Source organism: Cyanistes caeruleus, chromosome 2, assembly GCF_971803275.1.
Source record: "Cyanistes caeruleus chromosome 2, bCyaCae1.hap1.1, whole genome shotgun sequence".
Taxonomy (NCBI): Eukaryota; Metazoa; Chordata; class Aves; order Passeriformes; family Paridae; genus Cyanistes; species Cyanistes caeruleus.
Genome location: NC_141702.1, coordinates 40266254 through 40289290, shown reverse-complemented (window position 1 = coordinate 40289290; position 23037 = coordinate 40266254). Strand labels below are relative to the sequence as shown.

Genomic DNA, 23037 nt, shown 5'->3' with positions numbered 1-23037 from the left:
TTCTTTTATTAGGCTGTAAAGCCATACAATCTGAAAGGACAAGTTTTAGATTTAATTTTTGGTGTTTGTTCTTCTCAAAATTAAATGATTCCATGATTGTAAATGAACACAGAACAATGGCTGACTGAAACCTGGTCCAGGTTCTGTGACCAGGTGCTGATTCTGAGTGAGCCAGAGATGAGGAGATGCCTCATGAACCCAGACTCACCCACACAGTCCCAGAGGGAAGTTTCATCTTCTGGTTTTCATCTTCAGTGGCTGGCTATGGAAATAGATGTGTGTTTTCACAGCTTCTTCTACCCCACTGGCACAGCCCAGTTTCTTCCAGCTCCTGCCTTTTTTACACTTGGTTGATAAAGTTGTAAAGCATATTGAATTTTACCCTTTTACAAACTGTATTCATAGATTGAGCTAATAACAATCTTAGAACCAGGCAAAACAGGAGCGAAACCCATGCAGATAATGGCAGACAACAGGGAGTAGTGGGCACTGATCTCTCAGGGATTTCCAGGAGTAACTGGGGAATCTGCCTCGTTTTGAAACTCTCCCTCCTCCAGTCACTAAATAGAGGAAGGATAATGAGCTTTTGTAATAGGCATGGGACTGCTAATAAAAGCTTGTCTTGCTGACATCCCTTTATTGAAATTATTACGTGTTCCTTTTCATGTTGAAGCAAGATTAAAACAACCCTAGGATATTACTGTTTTATTGGAGCCAGAAATCTACACAGTGCCAGAAGAGACAAAAATCTAACCCAAATTCACACCTACAAGTTGGAGGTGAGGATTTAATCATCTTTTCCAACAGACACCATCAGACAAAGTGATCTTTTAAGAAGAGGCTGACTTTTTGTTGACAGAGATGGACTGTGATATTGAATGATCTCAGCTCCAAAACTAAAAGAATAATGTAGCTGGATCAGCAAAATGTCATGGTTAATAGTATCAAAAGCAACCAAAATAATTAAAAAGCAATAGGTCAGTCTCACATTGCCACACTGTGAAGACTGTAATAAATAATAAAAAATTCAAACCAATCCAGCCTCAGTATTATGGAAATCAAACTGGACTTCAGGGAAATTTTTTCATGATGGTCAGACAGGACCATCTTTCCCTTCAACACACCACCCAGTCCTTTTCTGAGCTCTTAAGCAGGGGAGGTTAAAGAGAAGGTGATAATTCAAGATGATTAGGAGACAATGGCAATTTACTTATGATAACTGAATAATAGCAACACAATTCAAAACAGATAAAACAGAATCACAAACAAGATGTAGGATTACCCAGGTTGAAATAAAAGGATCAAACACTTACAGAGGCATTGATTGCACTTGGGGATGTTTTGAATCCAGATCATGTAAAACTTTTGCATGAATTTAATTTATTCCCATTAGCTTGGAGAATGTAAATGGAGAAACTCCATTACAACACCTCCAATTATGTGTGCCTAGATGGTTGTAGCACCAGACTGTAGGGTGAATATGACCAACATAAGTTGAAATACTCAGCTAAAAGTTAGTCAGAGAAGAGAGATGGGATATGCAAATAGTTAAAAGGCAACAGGAAATGGCAGCAAAAATTTCTGCAGAAGATTCAAAAAGGAGTTTTGTTGTGTAACAAAAAGAGATCTTGATGAACTTGAAATAACTTAGTGGGACTGGAAGGCTACCTAGGCTTTTGCTTTCTAACACTGTCAAACATTTGAGTGCATTGTCTCTAATTATATTTTATAAAACAAAATTGACATTTGCTTTTGATTTATTTTTTCCCTTATTCAGCTCCAGGGACACAGAAATACAAGTATCCTATGAAGATGAAATATTGAGTCACTGAGGTTACTGACTTGCCTTCCCAGCTGCTTGTCCTATGGGCCGGAGCCACTGTTGGGGTGATATGTGCTGCCTCAACAATGTGCTCTGCCTCCTGTGGTCACCCAAGCCAGGTGGGCCTTTCTGGCTGTTTTGCTGTCCACAGTTAATTTTGCAAGATTAGGTGAAGCAGAAAATCAAAATACAGAAAAAAACTCATTCTGTATGTCCTTACTCATGTAAGGAGATTGTACCTTACAGCCAGTCTTATCAACAAAGCAGGTATGAAAGAAAACAAAAGATGCATTTTCACATCCACCTGAGCTTCTCCCACTAAGACTGTCGAAGGAAAGTATATCAAAATCCCTTCTGATCCAGATGGCTCATTAATCAGTTCTTTTCTTGACAAATTCACCATTAACCGAATGATCCATTTCAAGCATAAATCCAGTTTAACAATTTGTCAGTAGAATGGAGGAGTTCAAAATCTCTTCACCAAAATCATGAGTTATACCACTATTAGTTTTGAATTAAAGTTTAAACACGGTAGAATGCAGAAAGATATAGGACCAGATTTCATGTCTGTTGCAATGGCATCCATTCCAGTTATTCCACTGAATTCAGTTGAATTCCAAACAATTCATGATTTCTGTTGAAGCTGAATTTGATTAATAAATCTGATTGTTGGTAGACAGCACAGCATATTATCCTTACTCGCACCTTGCACACTGTTTTCAGCTGTAGATCTCAAAGTGCACTGGACACTGAAGATCCTAGTTGTGACCTTGATGCCAGCAAATCCATAAAATATCAAGACTCATACAGAGGTTTTTATGGTATTAGTAGGAATATGTATGTCTCAAACCACAAGGGACAGGTTTCATAGCAAACACAGTGGGCCAAGTTCACTGCTGATATTGACCATGGCAAAATGTCAGCACAGATAAGATCTGAGATTGGAGCAAGTGGTTCAAGAGTTACTGAATGCTGATTCCATACTGATTCTGAATCAGAGAATCCTGTGAAACTGAAACTAACAGCTACCAGTGCAACAGGATAATGCACAGATATCAATTAACCAAGACATTCCCTTCACCAGCATCTTTCTGTGTTACAACCTTTAAAAGCCCAGAGGAGGGGAAGTGTGTTGTTAGCATGAAAACATCTGGAGAGGTCATGATTCTGCTCTTCTGCACACGTCCCTCACATCCCTTGGTCCTGCAGGCTTCTGTAAGTTGCTAACTTAAACAACTCCTTTGGTAGCTCAGTAATGACTTCCTGCTTTTGTCTATCCATCCAGTTTACAGCTGCTGCAGAACTTTCACTGGACTTAGCTTTTGTTCAGCTGCAATTTTCTAAAAAAAAAAAAGAAATCCCAGAAAAATTGATTCACAGGGAAATACCTCTACACCTTTTCCCCCAGTCTAGCAATCTTATCCACAAATCAATTCTGCTAACCTGTGATTGCATTTTATTTAAAGAAAAATGATTCATTGGAGTTTTGATTCAGAGTAGAGTACAAGATATGTACAAGATATGATAAGTCTTGCCAATAAACATCAATTAATGTTGCAACTACATAAACAGAATTAGAAAAGAGTGGTACCACTGCTCCAGTTTATATCAAAACAGATGTAGCAAGATACAATCATCCTCAAAAAAAGTGTTACATTTTTTTTTCTTTCAGAAAATGGTTTCAGAAAAGGTGCTTGCTGCAAGCAAAGCTAATAAGTTGCTCTGTAGGCACTGAGATTTACAAAAATTGATTTCCTATTGCACTGTGTCTTCTGACTGGATCCTATGGTGTCTAGTAGAGCTTAAGGAATGAACAGAGTGTATGTGGGGGCTGGGGTGCTTTTCCCTCTCAACACCTTCTGTGGCATCTCTTGGTGGGCACAAGCAGCCTGTAGCTGCCTTCTCAGAGGGGGCACTGGAAAGGTTTGTCTTTTCTGCCACTTGCTCCTCTTCATGAAACATTTAGGAAGATGAACCTCTTTGAACATCGTGCACTTCTGTTGCGTTAAGCTGAAAGTGCTCATGAACTCAGGAGGAAGGCGGGGTAGAGGGGCAATGGTACCTCTGTCTTTTACACCCACAAGAACACAATTTGTGCAAAACCTTCATGACCATTCAAGCCTTTTTTTCTTAAGAAAGCTAGATTCAAAAATTCCCATTGACTTTGCAGAGCTCTAAGCCAGGATTGTTGCTAGATATCCCTGTGGGGTCAGCTGGGTTGATCCTAGAATTACACTGAGAGTCATGCTAAATGTGTTGAGCATCATATGATGGGCATCTTACACAGGGTATTATCCTTGTGATATATAATGGGTATTTCCAGGCTGTACAGGACAAACCTGGAGGGCATTGCAGGGACACAAAGGATAGTGGAGCTCAGGAGGTGGGATGCATAAAGCTGGTGATCATCCCAGATGTGGTTTTCAATGTCACATCCAGATGACACAAGGACCATGGAGAAAAGAATCCCTCTGGATCAGCAGACAGAGGAAAAGCACGCTGCTCAATGGGTTAAGGAATAGGCGAGTAGGAGCCCGGCCCCGAGGGTGGTGAATGAATGAGCTTCCTCCCCCTCTCCTTTCCAGCAGTGATCAGGATTCCTTTCCCAGCCTGCCCCCGGGATTCCTTCGGCAGAGGGAAAAGGGAGAAAAGCCAGCCTTTTCTCTTCTCGGGGCGCAGCAGGAGCACGGAGCAGCGCTCTCCGCCCGCGCTTCCCCTCCGCACCTCTGCGCCGGCTTCTGCGTGCTGCAGACAGAAGTTGAGGGTTGCTCTTACGAAATGCAAATACATTTGCGGGACTTTTCCTTCCATTGAGGGCAAAGAATCCAATTGAGGAAAGGCACACGACTGAGATTTAATGTTTAGCACGGTCTGTTCAAACAGAAAGATGAATTGAGACCCCTTTGAAATTGTGGTCCTTATCATTCTTAGAGTAGAATAAATAAGGTGACTGCCGCTAATATTACTTTTCTAACCCTGTCACCTGGGGCTTTCAGCATATTTTGTGAACTTTCCACACTCACCTCTCTTAGAACCCATCTCTGAAGATGGCAAGTATTACTTTGTTCATTTTGGAGGGAGGAACTCTAAATGCTGATTAAAGGTTTTTCCCAATTACCTCAGGAAACTTATAGCAGAGAGAGGAAGCAGAATTAATTTGAAAAATTATTCTGCCCTTTCACATTTGTATCATTGTTTCCTTTTAATTCAAATAACTTCAGAGATTTGTGTTGCAACAGACATTTTCTAGGGCACTTTCTAACATTGTTAGTCCACTGAAGTGTACCAAACTCACTGAAGTCAAGAGACCATCCTTAGACTAAGTTGCTGTGCGAACTTGTCCTATTCTGGCTTATGATCAAAAGCCCAAAATGACACTGGGCCCAAGAGATTGTAAACATTAATCTTGACTTAGAACTATTTAGAATCATTGGCCAACCCAACAGAAGGTATGTCTCTGTAAATTTAATTCAACTTAAAAACATTATCTTCTTCACATCATTTAAAATATCCTTTAAAATTTTTGGGGGAAGAAGAGGTCTTAGCACAGTCGACATAGCTGGAAATTTGTTTCTCTCTGTCTGTGCATTCTGTCTTCTTTGTCAGTAAATCCTAGTGTGGTGCACAAGCGATGAAAAAGCAGACCCTGGTTTTAATTTCATTTTTTTTTTTTTCAATTGAGGATGATTAGCAGTGTGGCATGCTGGCCAACTGCCAGCCATGCCAGTCATGCTTTGCTGGTTGCATGTGTATCCACTGATAGACAATGTTTTGAAACAAATTAGAGGGCTGAGTATGAGCGGAGTTACAGATTTGGTCTTTGGAGCCAATGGTGGAAGCAACTGTATGCCAGCATTTGTGACTTCCTCAAGAGTTTTCAGTGCTGTTGTAAACACTTACAATTTAAATTTTAATATAGGTCATAGACCAATATCTTCTTAGAGGCATATCCATGTCTTATCTGGAGATGCATTCGTGTCCCTTAGCCACATGTTTACAAGAGTCCATTTTGAGTCAAAATATTCCAAAAGACAATCATGCATATGCTTCTGCATGTCAGCTGGAAACAAATCTTCTCCCTCTTCTACTCCCCTCTTCTCTTTCCATAACATATTCTGGATAAAATTGGCACTAATGTTTCTCGGGAAAAAAAGAAAGAAAAAGGGTAAAAATAATAATCTGGGTAATAACTGGGTGGTAGTTTCTCCTGCTGCAGTAATTTCAATGTATTGGCTCAGCTTGATATCACTACCTTCAGCTGGTTCACTGAAGAAGCAGGTGTTACCAGACTTTCAGAAAGCTGATTTGGGGCTGCTGAGATGCCTTTTTACCTCCATGTGGGAGATCCTCATGTCAGGCATGTGACACTACTGGTCAACATGCAACCATGTGTGATCTGAGGGACCCAAGTGCTGGAGGATGGTGCCATGGCTCACTTTCTGTTCTGCTCCTTGCTCCAGCAAACAGGATCACTGTGGGGAGCAGAGGAAAAGAGACCCTGACACTGACCTGCAGGTAAGGAAGGAAGTAACTGCAGGGAATACATTCCCAGAATGTCTGCTTTGGCATGTCTGGTTGTATGGGTGCAACTTCATGGAAGATGAGACAGTTGCACCTGTTTATGTCAGAGATACTTTTGGAATAAATGACACAAAGAAGCAAATCTCAGAGAAGCAGAGACCTAGAGACAGAATTATAGATACTACAGAATCCCCAATGTATTTTTAAACTTCATTTTAAAGGGAAAACAATAGGAAAAAAGCCTCAAAGGCACATATTTAAGTGTTAGTTTCAAAGTAATACCTCCTTAGAGATCTGACTTTATCACTACTGAAAGGAGAAAGCAGAAAATGGAATTGTTTTTGTTGTTCTATCATGTTTATGACATGACAAAAATGTGGAGTTCTTCTGCCTTTTGCTTTTCACCTTGTTGAACTGCTGTCAGACTTCTGTAAATCGTTTGCACCATAAACAAGCTTTGTGAGTGAAAGGGCAGGTGCTGAGAAAAGCCAAAGGCAGAGATTTTATATTGAATTTTTTCTTAAAGAGATAACTGACTTCAGCATGGACCAGCTTCACCTACATCTGGGAAGAAAAGCCAAGCATCATTGATGGCAACAGCATAATGAAGCTCAAGCAACAGCAAATGGGCTAAGACTCTGAATGTGTTGCTTTTATTTTTAGGCAAAGAGTAAGGTAATTGCAGCTGAGAGGATTTGGTTTTGAGCAAGAGCTACTGCCTTGTTTCTCCTTAGCATTTCAGCCACAGATGTGGGAAGACTGACATCCCTTATGCAGGAGTACTACCTGGAAACTGCCTGCTGTTGTGAAGCCCTGACTGTTACTAATTGCAATGTAATTGTAATTAGTTTGGAGGACTATCTGTCTGCGCACACCAGTGATGGGATATGAAGACAGGAAGAGAAGAGGATGCATTTTGCTTTGCACATGTGGCTGTTGTAGTGCCAGGATCCAGCACAGCAGGCAGTTCTGCTCCTTTGGCAGAGAGCCATCACACAAGAAAAAGGCATCGCCGTGGTTCAGAGCATGGCAATGACAGGCTGGGATAACCTGGTCCCATGGGGACTGCTGCTTGTTTCAGTGCAAAGTGAGAGGCTAGGCAGGGGAATGTTTTATCTTGCTAGGTCTTGCTGTACAAAAGCACAGGAAGGAGGCTGGAGAGGTAGGGCCACACAAATAAATGTATCTTCAGCTCACTGAAGATTGTGTAAGTTTGGTTTGTTCCCATAGTGTCCTCTTTGCAAGTATGGTACCCCAGACAGACAGAGAATGGTATTTAAGGAGCCTGAGAGCCATTATTTTACGTTACATTACATGAATAAACCCAAATCCATCTGCACTAGAGCCCACTAAGTTCAGGCACATCTCATGCAAGTACCTGCAGGCTAAATTCAGCTTGTGCCTCCAAGGGAGAAGTTTGTGTGATTGGTCTTGTTAGTAGTTCAAGGTGAAAAAATCTTTCTGTCTTACATGCTATGTTCTGCTTTGGTTGTTACATCTGGTACTTTTTAGAAAATCACATGACACAGCCCAGTACTAATTACTTTTCATTAAACATTTTTTATTTTTCTTCCCAATTTTCTGTCATCCTTTCACCACTGCCTCAGTATGTCTACCTGATTTATGTAACAGGGGTCTTAATGTAACTATGAACTCTTAAAAATATGGCAATCTCAGTAACTGACAACAAAAAGCATAAATACATGTCTTAGAAATGAATAAAAAAGGAACAGAGCCTAAGTTTAACTGATGCTATGAAGTCTCAGAGGGCTGTGCACTGCTGGGTGCTCTTGGCTGGGTATTTTGCCTGTGGAGAGCTTAACACTTTGATACCAGGAATTCTCTCTATAAATCTACTATGAATATGGAACTCAGATGAATTATCTGGTCTTTTTACTTCCTTACTGGGAAAGAAACTGAGGAAGGGCTGGGAGAGTGTCCTCCACCTGAGACAGGTTAATGATAGAAACTTCTGCTGATGGGAAATTCAAATAGAGATCATTAGGGCAAGAAGGTGGATTTGTCCTAGAGAAAACCCATTTTTCCTATCTCGTCCAGAAGGGGAGAAAAATATATTAGAGATGTGTGTCTGATGAAGCTGATCAGAAGTTCACACAATTAAAGGATATAGAGGTTATAGAAGAAAGGAATTCTCAGAAGATGCTGGGGAAACACAGGTGAAAGACTGACCAAGCATGTCCTGCCCACCAGCCAGGATGGCATCTATCAGGTGGTCTGAAAGATGTTGGGGCAGAGAGAAGACCAAAAGGATCTGGTTGTAGTAGTATGTCTCTTCAAACCAATGTACAAACTGAGGAGAAAAGAGACCAGAAGAGGAGAGAGGGATCATAAAGATTTACATTCTTTAGGTCTGTACATTGCTGTATCACTGAAAACAAGACAGCATGATTTTGAGACTCCTGACTATTTCATCTCAGATGGCTACCTAGGACATGTGGCATGAATTCCTTCCTGGAGATGCTTGCTTCTCATCATGGACTGCATATGGAGTCTTGGTAGAAGGAGCCTTTCCTTCAATATTCCTAACTTTAGTCTCCAAATAACAAGCTTGTGGTTTTTCATAAGTGAAACTGGCAGTCTGAATCTTATCCCCAGCATGTTTCTTAATTACACTATAGCTGTGAAGATGTAGAGATGCTTCTGAAGAATGGTCTGAAAATAAAGCTAAGAATAAAGCAAGGCATTCAGATGCCTTGCTGAAGCAGAGCCTAAGCACTAATTTTTAAAGGCAAGATCCCAAACACCTTTGTCTGAGCCTCAAACTGACTATGAAGTGTGTGATGATCATGAACAAGAAATAATATTCATTTACGGGGTAAGAAGTTAAATTATGATTTGCACTAGAAATCTTTGGAACCCACATGGCTTGAGAATGGTCTGATGGATTGCATTGATATCCACTTCATTCAAACAGGCATCAAAAATGCCATCAAATCCCATTTCCAGGAGTAGTGGCTCACTCCAAAGGGAGATCTCAGCTCAAGCCTGGGGTCAATTCTGCAGCCACTGGTAGTGCTAAGGAGAGGCTGGCAGGAGATTAGACAGAAATCCACATTCAATAAAATCAAAAGGATTTTGTCTCTGTAAAGGTTTGGAAGAAATGGGTTTAGAGATAACTGTTTGCCTTATGGACACCATTCTTTAACTTTCACTGAGGCAGCACATGCTGTTATACTATAGATGTCCAGTGAAGAAAATGATAAGCAATAGATGATTTTCCTGGCCAGTTCTGTAGCACATTTAATACTTATTTTAGGATAGACCTTCTATGAAACTTGTATCAACTTCAAGGTTATTTTTAATGGCTTTATGGTTTGCCAGCTACTAATGGTATTTCTTTGGAAGCCTTCAAAACCATCCCAAACCTCCACTTTCAGACTTTCATTTAATTGTCTGTCTAATAGATTGTAATGTTGAAGATAAAGTCCCACAGCTTCAATCTTCTTGATCCTTCTTTGACTTAGGTTGATATTTGGATTTTTCCATCTCACCCCTATGCAACTGAGTTGCAAGCATTTTCTTTTAGAATCAATATCTTTGATAATTTTCTACATGGCTTAAAACTCAGAAATTAATTGATAACATAGTCTTTTTAAAGCCATGTTAAAGATTAAAAGTTATAAAGTTTCTTAGTGAGGAGTAGAGTAATTCTTAAAATGTTTTTTGTTTCCCTGCCTTCTTCTCTTGTCTCTCCTTCTCCTAGACAAGACGTACTGAACCCTTCACAGAAAAATATCACACCATTGACTAGGTGTTTTCAATTACTTTTTTTTCTCAGAGATTTTTTTGGGACTTCCATTTGAAAGTTGATCTGAAAATTTTATTTTGATTTAGAAATGCTGAACTGACTATCTGAAAATCCCCTTTTATCATTACAGAGACATTACCAGTTAATAATCTTTTAAAAAGACATTTCTTCCTCCAAAACTCTGATACTCTGCATTACTTTCAGGAACGGGTTTCATGTTCCCTTCACTGTTAGAATTTCACCTTCTTTGCAGGATGGACAGATTGAAAGACTTGCAATAAACTGTGTATTTGGTGATTTTTTTTTTTTTTCCTTTTTGGGATTACCTGTGAACAAAGCTCTCAGAAATGAAAACAAGTAGATTATTACTGGTCACCTGGCTACGTGGCCATTTCATGGGGCCACCAGCACAAATTGGCTGCTGCTCTACAGCATATTTCCAACTGGAACATTGGGTTACACAATATATCCATCCCCCAGATGGATAGTACAGCTGAGGTCACTCATCACTGAGGGCATTTGGTGTGGAGGGACCAGGCAAGGCTGCTCTGAGTGTCCCCGTCACAAATCTGTATATATGCTGAACTTCTTGAACTTCTCCTCTTGCTGCTGCCTATGCTTGTGACAGGACAGACCATGGAAACTTTGTGTGAGCTGTTTCTTTGTGAAGGGCAAGCTGTTGACACAGTGAAGCAGCATTTCCACAGTAGAGCATACAGCAATTTTCATGTGGGAAGCATTTCCTGAGACACAGAAAGCAGCTGGACATAGCTGATTGATTTACGGCAGACGTGGACTGACATGATGAAATTCTGTGGCTGCTGCTTCTTGGTGAAGTCAGAGAAAATAATGGGGTGAGGTTAATTCATATCATCCCACAAAACCAGAATAGGAGTCCCAGGATTTGCAAGTGAAGCAAGAGGCCTTCGTGGCATTGCCTGGTGTGCAGAGCTTGCCCTGAACCTCTTCCCACAACAGCTGTCTGAAGAAATGGATGCAGCAAGGTATTGGCACTTGCTTTCATATTTGGGATCTATATTTGGGATCAGTTAATTCACAATTAGCTGTATTTTAGCTGCCTCTCTGCTGTCAGGAAGAACTTTGGACCACATGTACTAGCAGTCTTTGAGGAGGAGAAGGCATTGAAAGCAAGACAGCGCTGCTGGCAACCATCTAACCTGGCCAGTGACATATTTATGCTTTAGATGATATATCCTGAATGTTTTCTAGGTTTAGGCAGAATATTTTTACTTGGCATTGTCTCTGCACACTGTAAGTTATTGATTTGCAGGTCTGGTACAGGTAAGCAGAACTTGTCTGCTCCCACCACTGTGGGTATGTATGGAGAGGGAAGGAAGCAAAGGGCTCCTTGCAAGTCAGTGTAAACACCATGTGATGCATTAAGGTGAGACCTACATAGTTTGAACTGATTTAATCAATTTTTAATCAGCTTTTACTACACAACAGCAATTTATTACAGGGTTTATGTGATTATAGACTTACTGAGATTTTACTTGTTGGCTTACCATAGTTTTTATGGGCATATGATGATTTTAGGTTTTATGTGCTAATGACATTTTCCAGCTTTGCTAAATGCATATCTGTTCAATGTCCCTGTTACTCTTGTCTTGGTAGAACAGAACATTGCTAAAGGCTGTCCCATTTATTAACCACATATTCAAATCAGGGAAAAAATAATTTAACATGCATTACAGACTTTTTATAAATGCAGAGTAAGTGACGTTTCACAAACACTGTGCAAATGCATGCACCTGTAGCCACATGTGCTTGCATAACATATTCAGTGCTATAAAAGGACAAGAGGCTCTAAGCCCTGAGCATCTCCAAAGTGCATTTGTTCCTGCAAAAGTTGCCAGGCTGGCAAGGCTTCTACAGTGGTGGAATCAACCCTAGCTGCCAGAGTTGTCACCAGAAGTTCCTGTTTTTTCCACCTCTGCTACTGAACAGAAGGAGATTCTGCACCCACAGGGAGCAGGACAAAAAGGATTTTGTGTGCTCAGAGACAGCTTCTGAGGTTTTGTCAATTGGATAGCTTATTGGTGACTTGATAACTCTTGGGACAGCACCAATGTGGTCCTGGCATAAGGAAACTGCCCAGAGGTTTCATTAACATCCTGCTGATACCAAATGGGCACGGAGAATTGTAAGCCTAACTTAGGCAAAGCAGTAAAACTGAAGGAAAAGTGGAGTGTCTCAAAGATGTGGATGCTTCTGTAGGTCATGCCATAATTGCAGCACCAGTGGCACTCACATCACAGTACCTTGAATCTGGCTGAGCTGCCCAGGGACTGGCACAGGTAGGAGCAGGGTGGAGGGGACACAAGGCAGAAAGTAGCATGGGGTGTGTGTATGGAGAACTACAGGTGTGATTGTTAAGGACTTTATTGACTGGACTCTGATAACATAATATGATAATGACACTCTCTGAGATTTGCCCACAGTTTTGCATGTATACTCTTCCTTGCCCAGATGCAAACCCTCTGGTTTGGGTACAACTATCTCCTCCCTCCACCCTCCACAGCATGCTTAAAAGTTTTGAGGGGAGGTTCGAGGCTTCATTGTATGCCACAACACTTGACACTTCCATTTCAAAATGAACTTTATAAAGGGACCAATCTAATCTACCTAAACCATAAAGCTCTCCACTGCCTAAGGAGAGTGTCAGTAGGAGGATGGCACAGTATGTCTGAGGACAGTTTGGCGCAATCTTGCAATTCAGGACGTTATCTATTCCAGGCTTCCCTTGTGCTAGTCTAGATACAGGCAAAAGATGCCGTAGGCTGTTGTGAGCAGAAAGGTTATCCTGGCTTTGCTGCTTGCTTTGCCTGTGTCACAGCCCGAGAGAAGCCAGCAGGATGCTGCTGAGACTGAGATCAAATAGAGATGGCCACGGCAGGGGACAGCAGCAGCCAGCCCAGCTCTGCAGATCTTCCCCCAGGCTCCTTGTCCCAGCTCCATCCCTTATGCCTTTCCTCCTAGTCCTGGGGCAAGAGATGCCCCAGATGTTCTCTGCCTGGTAGGGAAACCCCATGTGTCAGTGGCACTGTGACCCTTTGGGCTGGCATTGGCTCTGGGTTTCTCTACACTTGGCTGGGCAGAAGGCTCCCAAAACCATCCTAGAAATAACCCCCAAACAAACAAATTTACCTTGCTAGTCAGCACTGCATTTTTTATCTTCTGTTTCTCTGTTCACTGTTATGAGGAACTAAAACATGAATTAGTCTTGTAAGCCAGCATTAATGTGAAGCCCATCATCTGTTTCAGTCACTCAGACTACTGGTTTAGGGTGATTCTTGTGTCAGAGAGGAGAAAGTTACACACCAGACACTAGAGAATCACTTTAAAAACCTCCACAATCCTGCATTGAAATCCCATCCAGTAAGGGAGAGAACCGGCCCTCGGCTGGCTGAGATGCAGTCACATGAGTGTCCAAAACAATGAACACACAGTGTCGACAGCTGAGGCCATTGAACTTTATGTCACTTCCCAACTGCAGCATTTCTCATAATTTATGGTTATACTCGCCTTTCAACCTTTAAAACCTTTTCCCAAGTATTTGCAGCATTCTCACATAAATATTGCTACAATAAGTAACATCAACATTTAGTAGCTGTTTTTCAAGAATAACCGTGTGACACTATTATGGCATTCCATTAAACCAGCTGCAGTGTGGGGAAGGCCTAAATCAAATCATGCCCACTAAAGGTAACATTTACACATATACAAGGGAACAATGGATGGGAAAAGTTTGTTCTGAGTTTCAAGACTTAAATGACAGTTCTGTCTCCTTTCATGGTTATGCAAGATGTCTCTCTCTGGTGAAATGACCCAGAGTGGACACAGACAGCAGCTTACATTCCAGTGCTATTTCTTACCTCCTCAAGAAAAGTTGCAATTATAAAATCTATGGTTTGGTCTATTTATTTATTGTGGTATTTCTAGGGAGAAAACCTTATTTCAAAGGAACAGAGAATGTTGTCTTTTCACTAAAGCTATCAAATGTTGTGAAATGATTAGAAAAAAAATTCCTTGCCAGAATTGTTCACTGTCCAAAATGCATCACAATGACTAAACGTAAATGACAGATAGTTAGCTTGCATATAGATATGTGCTTAATTGCCTCCATCCCTCCTGTCTGAAGAATGCACTTAAACATATGCTCATTTAAACACATATGCTTCGTTTCTGTTTAGGTCAACAGGATTTGAGCACGTGCTTAAAACATAAGCAAATGCTTAAGTGCTCCTCTTGAATAGGGATGCTTTTCTGGGGCAAAGCCAGAAAATACTCTTTTGTAATATTTCTTACCTTAGCCTGCCTCTTGCTCCAGCTGCACTGTTGGAGTACTCCTCCTCCTTCCCAAAAACCAGTTTCCCTTCCCTCCTCATCTCCCCCGGGGCCGATGTCAGGCACACACAGACCCCATCGTTCTGCCAGCTGACCTCGTACCTCGGGGCTGGCAGAACTGCCCATCGCGGCGAGAGCTGAAGGGCGGGGAGGCAGAGGAGGAACGGAAGGGCAGCTGCACTGAGGAATGCACAGCCTTCCCCGGACAGGGCAAACATCGGCAATGCACGATGCTGAGAGGGCGAGGGAAGCCCAGCCTGCCCTCCTGGGGCTGGGCGCTGGGTGCTGGGCGTGGGACACTGTTCCCACATGGCCCCAGGCGAGTGTGGCGCCGCAGCCTGTCCCTCTGCATCCGGCACAGCTGGGGCATTTCAAATCGCTTTGCTGTAACTTTTGCCTGCAGCCCTGTCTCGCTGCGGGCTGCGGCGGTGGCTGGTGGAGATGGAGCGCCTCTGCTTGGAGGTGTACGTGGGTGCCCCGCTGCCGACACCCCAGGCTCAGCGGCGGAGCTGTGTGGGCTCCCTGCAGGAGAAACATCAAATCTCGTGGCAGTGTCGGAACCTTGCCAGCAAGCCACAGAGCGATGCAGGGCTTGATTCCTGCTCTCCAGCGGGCTGCAGAGCCTGCCCAGCCGCTGCAGCAGGTGACGTGTGGCTGGGCGGTGAAAGCCCTGTACAAACACGTGCTTGGGAGAGCCGGCCGCGCTCAGGGCTCTTTGCAGTCGCGCCTCGGAGCTCTGCGTTATCGGCTTCAGATAAGGATATGGAGTTTATGCTGTATTCTCGTAAATGACAGGGCAGGGATATGAATGATTTATATGGCATTAATTGTACTTGTGAAGCGTATCTGTCGATATGCGCTAATAAAACCATCGTTTGAATCCAAGTAAGGGAATGGAAGTACCAAAAATGCGTTTTGTTCCTCAAGCGCTTTCAAAATTCTGCTGTTTGCAAAAACAAGCAACATGCAATGAGCAAAAAGTTGGAAGGGTCAGAGTCTGGACCTCCTGGGCAATAATTAATAAAAACACATCCAGAAGCAACTTTAAGGAGTGAATTTGATTCAGAGAAAGAAGACTGGCTCCTCTCCCTGCCCTGCAGGTAATGTGTTTGCCTGTGACGGCAGCAGATTATTTGTTCTTTTTATTTTTTTTATTTTTTTTTTTTTTTCCCCTGCCACCGAACTAAAGAATGCATTGTGGGAAAACCGTCCTGACACATGACACTGTGCAAAGGAGGATCACAGCGTGAGGCAGCATCAAGGGGCTTACTTGGTCTTGATGCACTCTTGCACAGCATGGGGCTCCAGAGATGAGTGTCTCTTCCAACGAAAGCACTGGTGCAATTTGCACAACTCTCATGAGAGCGCACGGTGAAGCTGCTCTCAAAGCCCTCATGTAAACAGGGCCGGGGAAAGAAAAGGGAGAGTAAAAGAGCCTGCACCATGCACGGGGAAAAGCACAAAAGGAGAAGGTTCAAAAGAGCCTGAGCTAAGGAGGAGGGGAGCTGTGAGGGAAGCGGGCATGGGGCGGGGAGGCGAAGGGGCAGAAAATTAAATTCAAATATTAGAAGCAGAAGGGAAAGTCTCAGTAATGAAATGGAACAGTTAGCACCACAGTGACGGGAGCGGTCAGGAGAAGTGAAGTATGGGAAGACACTGGATGGCAATGCACAACTAGAGATTTAGATTTCAAGGCAAAACCACAGCTGAGATGTGCTCTGAAGACTGTGCCTCAGATATGCAGCCCTTAAACTTCTTCAAAACCTCCTAAGTTCAGATAATAAGTTTGCATAAAGAGAGAGAGGGAGGGGAAGAGAAAAAATAAAGGCGGCTGTAAGTGCTCCTCACTAGCCTGTCTCTGAGCAACAGGCCCTCCTGTACTCACTCTCCCTTGTTGCTCCTGCTTATCATAATATGCCACTTTTGCGCATCAAATTTACATTTCAAAAAATGCTGTATCGCTGCTCTAAAATTAATTATTAATCTTTCATCAGTCCCTTCCATAGATACATTTTTAACTTTGATTTTGCTACCCGTTTGGGGGAGGGATGGGAGAAGGGGGCGGGGGAGAGAAGATCCTTTAATCTTGTCACTTTTCTGTGGGGTTCTCCTCTTGTGTGCTGCTACTTCCAGGCCTGCGTGTCCCCTAAGCACTCTGGAGGTACAACTTTAGTTTTTCTGCTCGTTCGGAAAAGAATCTTCCCACACTTTTGAGAGCATGAATATTTTCACCCTGCAGGATGCAACGAGGAGAAGCATCTGCTCCTCTTGTTTGACCTGGCATTTCAGCCTCAGTAAAGTGAAGCTGTACTGATAAATCGAGCACCCCAGGCTAAAGAGGTGGGTGGATTATATGCCCATGCAAGGGAAAGAGATGCGGGTGGGATTTATAGGGCCTACCTAGAGTAATATGGGTTTATTTATTTATGGTGCAATATGGGTTTATTCACCAATCAGCTCTTCACAGTGACTTGTAGGCAATGGTCTGAACTTTGGTTATTTACTGTTCAAGGTAAGCAAGTACTGGAAATGAGGAAGGGGGCATTTGCTTTTAGTTTATTGAAGACTGAGTCCTTCTCTTGCCTGAAGTGTAAAAGAAAGAGGAGCAAAGAGGGAAGGATATGTGTCAGATGGATACTGGAGAGATGTGAGCTACTGGCAAACCCCATATTTGACTCACCCCTGGTCTGGAGTTGTGGCAAGTGCTATAATCTGCCTGAAGGAGGAGGAAAGGGCTCACAGAAGATGCAGTTATGATGAGATGCTTTTATGGGTTACAGAATAAGCACATCCCTTTTTACCTCTATGCTGTGAACATACTGATCAGTGGCTTCATAGCCAAATGCGTGTAGGTGTCCAAACACACACAGTCACACACACACACACATACACACACGTGTGCTTTTACTCACCCCTTCCCCCAGAAATATGCCATCTGGACGTTCACAAAACTGAAGTGCTGTATGTAGGCTGCTTCCTCGAATTAAGGTGGAAAGACTTGACGCACCCCATCATATTCATCATATTTTGTTCAAAAGGGACAAAAAAATTATCACATTGGAAGACAGATGTCAACACAACATGGCATCTAGTTAAAGGCCAAATTCTCCCAGTTATAAACAACAATACTTTACATTGCACTTTTTATCTTTCTATTCACATGTACAGTACAGAATGCATACTCTTTTCAGAAGCTCCTTTGCTGTGAGCTGCTGGGTGTATGAGTGGGTGAATGTCTCTCAGGGTGTTGGACTTAATCAGAGGTGAATTTGGATCAATAGACTATCACTTACTAGAAAATCAGATAAAGTACAGTGTAAAAAGAAAGCTAAAAATTCAGAGCAAAACACACTATGATTGTTTTCCAGACCCACATTCCCTGCGTGTTTCTTCCCCGGTTGTACTTGCCCAAATTATGAATTTATCCCTGTGGTCATCACCTCCAGACTGTGCCTAGGTTGTGCAGCCCTCTAAGATAAAAATCTGCAGTGCCAACCAGCAGATCCACTTTGAAGGCTGCATGCTGTAACACTTTCATCTGGGCTATACTTCACCAGTAATAAATTAGCATTCACACAGATGCAGCCAATAGCTCTCACAGCACACCTCTACATAAACATTATCCCCTCTGCCTTTCACAGTTGGAGAAACCTAGCCAGCAAAGTTGCTGGAGGTGAAGAGGCAGTCAGCAGCAGCTCTGGATCAAAACTGAAGCCTTGCTCAATCAACTCTTTCTTCTCCATCTTCTAGAAAGCATCTGAATACAGCTGCACATCTCCTCTATGTGATTTATTCTGTGTAATAACACGGATTTTTTTTCTTTCAAAGCAGACTTTGATTTCAGTTTGTTGACACTAGTTCTGCATATATGTGTAATTATGTAGGATTATCAGTGTGCTACAGAAGCCCACTTTGTATATTATGCCTCTACGAACCACTGGAAATTAAGTGCTGTGATTCTCTTTGCAGATTCTCATTTGGGGGATGCAAAGTGAGAGCGAGTAACTGTAAGCATAGCTCATGTTTCCTAAAAATAAACAATGCTTATGTGGATGTGTGACAGATGTTACACCTTGTGGAATGCATTGAATTCCTTATAGCCAAGTTGAAAAAAAGTGAGATCACATAGGCTTCAGAGTAAGTGTGGTTTTAGCAGGAATGCAGCTTTTGCAAAAATCCAATATTGGCCTTGGGAAATGCCCCTTTTTATCCACATAAGGGCTGAATAATGTTCGCGGCAGAAAATGCTAAGGATTCTTAATTGTGCACAGTCTCTCCTCAATCAAACCACAGGCTCCATTTTCAGAAAGTTACCCTCTCTGCCTGCCCAGACTGCCAGCCTAGCTGACAAACTGCATGTGTCAGAAGGAGGTAGAAAGAATTTTCTTCTCAGAGCATTTTCCATCACTTTGAAATGTTATAATTGTTGGTTTTTTTATTTAATCTCAGGTTCTTCTTAATCTAAATATAAAAAAGGGTTAATCCTGGACAATTCTTTTTTTCAACTGGTCTATGAGATCCCCTTAATTGTTAATAACAGCATTTCCTGATGAACAAAAAGTATGGCTGGCATGGGCAGGACAAATAAGTGAAAGCATTAGGTCTTCAGCACTTGAGACACGACTCTCCAGAGAAAACATAAGCAGATCAGAAGCATTTATCCCATATGTCATAACTCTGTAACACTGCTCTCCCTAGCCAGAAGCGTGCCTGCTGGTCCAGGAACAGGACATCCTTATCCTTCCCTACCTGCATTCCCTTCCTGCACCGTGGGCCTGTGTAAAGACTTTTGACCAGCGCTATCTTTCCCCACCCACAGCTCTTCCCTCCAGTGTGTGCTGGAAAGACATCATTTAGCTCCTTGTTCCTGCTCCTGTCTTTGCAGTGGGACAAGGGTCCAACCCTGCAAGTGGCTTTTCTCTCCTATGAGCTCACTGGTCTGTGGCCAGCCTGAGCCCCACTGTTCAGGCAAAGGAGACACTGGCCTTGTGCTCACAGAGCAGATCAGCTCTGCTGATGGCTGTTAGCAGCCCCACATGTGCTGATCAATGCTCATCCAGAGCTTGGGGTGGGGGAGCTACCCACAGTCTGCATGTGGGGAAAGGACAATTGCCCAAAGCTGGCTGCCTGAAGTACCAAAAAGTTCTGCCCTACTCAGTCCCCTGCTGTATGGGGACCTCAGCAGCTACAGGAAGCCTTGTGGTGCCAGCAGCTGCATCTCCAGGAGAGCAGGGAGTGAAAGTCAGCATCCTTCTGCAGCTTCTTGCTGTTTCATCCTCCCCATCCTTTATCACTCTCTGAGCTGTACTTTGCAGCACTTCTAATTACAAAGTGAAGTCATGACAAAAACCTTGGACCAAAATAGAGTGGAAGTCACAGAAGCAGGGCATATGAGGGCAACTGACTTAGGAAAGACAGAGGCACAGGGGCAAGCTCTTGGAAGCTAGAGTGCAAAACTGCAGCATGTCTTTTTTTCCCAGAGACTACGGACATGCTGTCCCAGCTAAGTGTTTCTTCCCCAATGGACACTGGATTTCTCACATGGAAATCCTGCATATTATCTAGGACTAGGAGGTTTCTGCATGGAAATATTTTCAATACAGCTGACACATTGCAAGCTCACATCCTAGCTGATAAGGTCAGCATCTTCTTTGGCTTACACACTTGCCAAGCTATTTGTAAAGGTGGGCCCATACATTGAGGTTAAAAGGATGTATTAATTAGAGGACTGAATCTTAAAGCCTGGGGACAAAAGAGCATTGTCAAACTCACATGCCCCCTTTGGTGCAATCAGCCTTGGCAAATGACATCCAATTGGATTTAAAGTGATCCAGAAGTGCAGACAAATTCCTTGCATCTAACTCTCCTTCCAGGCTTGGGACTAAGGTCATTATTGCGGGGCAGCAGCACTGGAAAAGGCCTATGGTCTTTGTCCTCTTCCTATAAGCATCTTTTGAATCAAAGTAATTGGGTTTTTGGTTTTTTTTTACCCTCTGTGGAGAAGTAGGAAATGTTCCTTAATTTTGAAATTCTTACCAGTTGAGAGAGTTTGGATGGTTGGAGAAAAAGCATCAAAGAAATTTCACATCTGTAGGTTCCAAGGAAGTGAAAGTTCATCTCTCTGCATCCCACTCCTCTCTCAATTTGTACTATGCTGCAGAAAATGCTGCAATGAGTCCAACAGTTAGGAATGCCTCCCTGACTGTTGTGGAGCTTCTGTGGACTGCCTCCTCTCCATAGGGGACTGTCTACCTATGTTTGGTCCTGTGAGTCCCCCTCAGGGCTGTGCCATAGGGCTGCAGGCTACAGAGCACCTTGGGGTGGTATGGACTGCCTCTGGCTCTGAGTGGAGCTGACAAATGGAATGGCCACAGAAGTGATCTGTTCTCTGGCCCATCTTACTGCAGGAGACATGATGGGGTGATGAAGGACCTGCAAAACTGCTCCAGCTCCCCTGGCATTAGGGTTATAATGTTAGACAAGAATTTTATTTTCTTTTGACTGATGATTTGTTTGGTGAAAACTCCTTCTTTTTAAAAAAATACGCTTTATAATATATTAAAATATTCTCCAATGAAGAAAAGAATCTGAGAGTTGAAGAAAACTATCAGAGCATGTGAAAGTAAAACATTTAATATTTATTTGGTGAAATGAACCAAAATGAGAAAGGGGGCAGGACAGAATGAGAGGGAGAAGGGAAAGAATAAAAATAGACTGATTTCAAAGTGTTTCTAAACATTTTGTTTACTGATGCATATACCTCTTGCCCACACAGGCTTGAAGAAGACAGTTTTGTCATTCAGGCACAGACGTACCCTGTGGGCTGGGAAGCAATGTGCTTTGGTGAATGGGAAGTAGGTGGGAAGGTGGGCACTCCTCCATGCTGAGTGCTTCTCTGCTGAGACTCTGCTGACTGAGCCTAACACCTGGGGCAACTTCCTTCCACCAGTCACCCCTTCTGAATGCAAAGGAGCAGGCTGCTCAATTTGTAACCCTCTGCTTCCACCAGGAGTGAATCAGGTACAGTGTGATTCACCTCTGAAGATGGACTGAACCCCCAGAGGTGCCTGTCTTCCTCCACTTTTTGTAGAAAGAGGGCAGGAGCCAAATCTTGAAAAAGCTAAAATCAGGTGAAATAGTGACTGTTCCTCATAGTATCAGTAAAGAGTAACACCTGGAGCATAGTAGATGGGTATAAGCCTGCTGTAGTCAGAATAAGTCCCCTTGTTCCAGCAGCTGTGTGTGGAGGCAGAAGAAGGGGCAGACAAGCAGGCTTGCAGGGGCTCAGCAAAAACCCCTGGAGAGAAGTCATTGTGTACAAGCCTCCAAGGGGCATTAAAAACTCTAGAGTGGCAATATAGGTATTCACAACAGGGTAGCAGTTCCATTGCTCCTCTTAAAACAGTCTGAATGTCATTGCCAAAATGTCCAAAAGAAGAAGCTGAACTCCTTAGGGCAAATGTGCATGATATATACCACTCAAATCAGAGCTATGTGCTGGTAACTGTGGAAAGCCTTTTGTGAATTGGTATCTTCATGTTTACAGTTATCTATGAGAGACCTAGGAAGGAATGTTTAAGCATGGCTGTGCTTGCCATGTGCTCCATCATTAGGGACTGGAGAAGCAGCAAAGGCAGATCATTTGGTCCTAGCACTGTATTGCACCATTAGCATTTTAAGTTGGGAACATGAAGAAGGAATGAGAAAAGGTGCCTGTTCTGCATGCTAGCACCAGAAAGGGAAGAAGAAGATGTCTTCTAACAAGGACATCTCACTTCTACTGAACAGCCCAGAAGGAGTATGCTGGCAATTAGGAAATCAAATATAGTTTTAAATGCCCCAAATGAAACAAAATTAAGTCTGAGTCTGTGAGACCAGATGGAACTTGTTGAGACTCAGGACAACATTCCTCTGTGTAGGCCACTGCCACCTCCAGACTGTTTTGCTTTCTCCTGAAACATGAAGACAATCTGTCTGTTTGCTATTTTTTTTTTTTTTTTTGGTGTGTGTGTGTTTTTAAAATTTCTTCGTTTTTTTTTTTTTTTTAACGTGTTTTGAATGGCTTGGCCAATAGCTGTGAAACAATATTTAACTATTGGCAAAAGCAGCTTCTATTTACTCTGGTAACTGTATTTTCATATACTGTATTTTTCTGGTTTCGTATTTTGAGCAAGAAATCTCAATTACTTGACTGGGGGATCAAAATTCTCCTCTGCTCAAACTCTCAAGACCCCTGCACCTGCCCATGGTGTGGATATGGTCACCCTAATGGGCTGTAGGATTAAACTACACTTACATATTCCTCTGCAAAATGAACCTGTCTTATTCTCTTTTGTCCCTGCTGTACCACACCATATTTCTGCTAATTGCATTATTTCAGTGGTCTCAGGAGTCCTTTAGGAAACAAGAAGTGCCAATGTTAGTGAGACAAAGGCATTTATGCTTTATTGGCCAGCATTTTCATGGGCATAATGTTAAAGCTGAACAAATAGACCAGCTCTAAATGCACACAAATCTGCAATTGGCAGCAGAGAGCTGCCAGACTTGTCTCTGCCTT

The 23037-nt window shown here is 42.7% G+C and overlaps 2 long non-coding RNA genes across 2 annotated transcripts in view; one reads left to right on the top strand and one right to left on the bottom strand.

Moving 5' to 3' along the window:
• Positions 1 to 692: 692 nt before the first annotated feature.
• The window catches only part of LOC111926063 (uncharacterized), a 48412-nt gene continuing 26067 nt past the window's right edge, over positions 693 to 23037 (bottom strand). The window contains exon 3 of the long non-coding RNA XR_015283048.1: positions 693 to 3162. This is a non-coding gene — a long non-coding RNA (uncharacterized LOC111926063). The remainder of the gene's footprint in view (positions 3163 to 23037) is intronic.
• Positions 6175 to 7920, top strand: LOC147654742 (uncharacterized). The gene is made up of 2 exons (XR_015283047.1): positions 6175 to 6337; positions 6870 to 7920. It is a non-coding gene; the product is annotated as an uncharacterized LOC147654742 (long non-coding RNA).